The 3,497-nt window shown below is 35.7% G+C and overlaps 1 protein-coding gene across 2 annotated transcripts in view; it reads right to left on the bottom strand.

The window, feature by feature from the left end:
* VTA1 (vesicle (multivesicular body) trafficking 1) overlaps window positions 1-3,497 on the bottom strand; it is a 49,043-nt gene that overhangs the window by 40,819 nt on the left and 4,727 nt on the right. The window lies entirely within an intron of this gene.

Below are 3,497 nucleotides of genomic sequence, written 5' to 3'. Positions count from 1 at the left end.
TATGTATGTATGTGTGTGTGTGTGTGTGTGTGTGTGTGTGTATAATAAAGCTCTTCCAAACAAAAGAAAGTGACAACCAGATTTAAAACTTGGGTCTATGCAAAACAATGAAGAGAGCTGAAAATGGTAATTATGGAGAAAATATTTTTAAAAATTATTTCATTTTATACATTTCTTTAAAACAAGTTTAAAAAATAAGGTTTTGTGGCATATGTATAAATAAACATTATGTCAACCAAAACCAAAGAACAGGAGAGGAGAAAACAAAGTTCTTAACTTTATATGTGAGATGGTATATTACATGACAGTAGGCTGTGATAAGTTATTGTAAACATTAGAGCAACTACTAAAAAGAAAATAAAGAATATATAACAATCCCATAGTGGAAGTACAATGGAATCCAAGTGCTTTCAAAGAGAAATAATAACTAACTGAGGTAAAAAACAAAAACCACTTAAAAAAACAACAACCTTGCCAAGCCACAGAAAAACGATACATTGAATGAATGCAGAAAAATATCAAACACTGAACCTTTTATATATAGACCTGTGCTGCTCAAGAGTATGTAAGCTTTCACTCTGAACAATCAAACACAAGTGACATAAAAAATGAATCTTACCAAAATTGCATGAGTACCAAAAGAAAAGAAAATGATAGGTAAGAACAAGTTAGTTAATTCCACTGACCCTGTCCATTCAATCTTAGGGACAGGTTAAAAGAACCTAATGATGAAATGATTTACTTTACTCAAAAAGGAGTAACTATTAAATTGACTATTTTTACAAAATAAAATTCATGTTTGTATATGTTTGCAAAAACAAATATAAGCTAAAAGAATGAAATGCTAGCGGATAAATCAATGGTCCAACTTTCTGTGTGTTTTTTGTAAATTATTAACCTGTTATTGCTATACTAAAGAATCCTTAGTTGGCTAATAAAAAAGTAAGTACTTAGATAACAGGACTCTGGGTTCTGATTAATCTTAAAGATTTAGAAATTAACAAAAAAGAAAATAGCTTATTTTTACTGGCTTAGTTAAGCTTGTCTGACTGGCTTTAGAAAACCCAGTTTCTGTGTGATTAACAACAACAATGAAAAATAGGAAACTAATTATTAATCCTAACATCCATATGTGTTAACATCACAGTTAGCCTTTATTTAAACAAAACTATAATTTTTCACTTGTTGTCCAGAATTGAAATAACCATACATATTTACAAGTTCCTGAAAACTGGATTTACTTTTTCTATGATCATATAAATAAATGGCTCTTAAATAACATGTATACAAGGTCATGGAAAGCCTTGTACAATGTCACCCCCTAGAGGAAACTTTTACAAACCAAACTTGAAACTTCATGTTTAGTTAATTAAGCAAATTTAAAAGGAAGAAATCTTTCTGGGTTTAGCTTTATCTACAACAGCAAACTTGATAGAATAAAAATATTTATAATATAGTGTCCGTGTTTAATGGGGACTCAAAATTTTTCTGGCTTCATTAAAGAGAAAAAAGAAAAAGAGAGGAATATAGAGCTCAAACCTGTCCTTCATTATTTTTGTTTGCTCTAAGACTATAGAAAAGTATCTCTTCACACATTTTAAAGTTAACATCTACTACTTTCTATCAGATGTTTAAATAGGTACAAAAAATGTAACTAATATACTACATTAAATATTGAAATCTAAAAACTATACTCTTTCATCTGAAAATATAGCAAATTGGTATCTATCACAATCTATTTTAAAACACAAAAAGCTCCTTTTAAAGTCACAAATACACTGTTGTATTTCATTTTAACTCATTTTTCCATTTACTTATCCTATAAAATTTTATCATAAAAAAATATTTATGGCTCTGGCCAATTGAATGTCTTCCCATGAACCAAAGGTTGCTGGTTCAATTCTCAGGGCACATGCCCTGGTTTCGGGTTCAATCCCCAGTAACAGACCTGCAGGAGGTAACAGATCCATATTCAGCTTTCATACTGATGTTTCTGTTTCTCTCTTTCTCTTTCTCTCTCTCTCTCTCTCTCCCCCTTCAAAAATAAATAAAATAAACACAATTAAAAAAATACATGTATATATTTCTATGCTCAAAATTCCTAACTTGCTTATCATACTTCTCTGCAAAGTGTACAAAAGCTAAAATTTAAATTAATCAAAATTTCCTGTGAGATAAGGTGCTAGGTGTTAAAATTTTCCTTTTGAAATTTAGTTTTTATACTTATTGTAATGCATAATTGATCAAACATTAATTTTATATATCTTAATAATCATTATATACACTTCATTGACACTTCCAAAAATACTGAATATTGAAAACTTCCTAAGCAAATACTCTAAAGGTTTTATTATTATTATTTGCATAGCGAATTCACATTTCATTGTATTGATGGGGTGGTCATAATAATCTGGTCGGTCATAATAATCTGGCCACACAGTGTATAAAAGCTAAATTTTATTAGAAATGCATCTTATGCCCTAGCCGATGTGGTTCAGTGGATAGAGCATCGGCCTGTGGATGACCAAAGGGTCCTGGGTTCGATTCGTCAAGGGCACATACCTTGGTTGCAGGCTCCTCCCCGGCCCAGGCCTTGGTCAGGGCTCATGCAAGAGGCAACCAATTGATGTGTTTCTCTCACATTGATGTTTCTCTCTCTACATCCCTCTCTCTTCTACTCTTCCTAAAAATCAATAGAAAAGTATCCTTGGGTGAGAATTAACAAAAAACAAACAAACAAAAGAAATGCATCTTATAATGAGTCTTATAATGAGTTAAACTGCATTATCTATGAACCAATATGATTTGTCATAATGAACCATATTAGAGTATTGGTTCTGTTTCCACTTTCATTTTTATTAATGTAACATGGGAGAAAATTCATTCACATAAAGCAGCAGATGAGTATGAAAGTTTTGTCAAAGCAAACCACTGAATCCTTTAAATTCCTTCTGAGTATGGACTAAAAACCTTGTAATCACCTATCATCAAGTATTATCCTATCTAATAAAAGACAAAAAGGGTAATTGACCGTACCTTCGCTACGCTTCCCATTGGCTAATCAGTGCCATATGCAAATTAGCCGTCATCAAAGATGGCGGCTAATTTGCATACTGCAGGCAGGGCTGGCCAGCGCCAGACACCATCCGGGCCCCCTGTGCGGCCGGGCTTGGGCGGCGAGATCACATCACCTAAGCCCCGCCCCCAGCCGGGACCCCTGTGTGCCGCCTAAGCCCCACTGCCAGCTGGGACCCCATGGCGATCCCAGAGCAGGCAAGTGCGGAGGGCGTCAGGCCCCCAGATGGGCCTGCTCCTGGGCTCGCCATGGCCATCCCAGAGCAGGCAAGTGAGGAGGGTGGGTGGCCCCGAGGTGGGCCTGCTCCTGGGATCGCCGTTCCCCACAGGCAGCACCCAGCAGGGCCTGCCCCCGGTCTCTGCAGTGATCCGGTGATCCATGAGCAGGAAAGCGCAGCCTGCAGGCAGCACCCCACCCTGGC

This window comes from Myotis brandtii, unplaced genomic scaffold (assembly GCF_000412655.1).
Source record: "Myotis brandtii unplaced genomic scaffold, ASM41265v1 scaffold123, whole genome shotgun sequence".
Taxonomy (NCBI): Eukaryota; Metazoa; Chordata; class Mammalia; order Chiroptera; family Vespertilionidae; genus Myotis; species Myotis brandtii.
The sequence above is the reverse complement of the archived record's forward strand: the minus strand, read 5'-3'. Positions and strand labels throughout refer to the sequence as shown.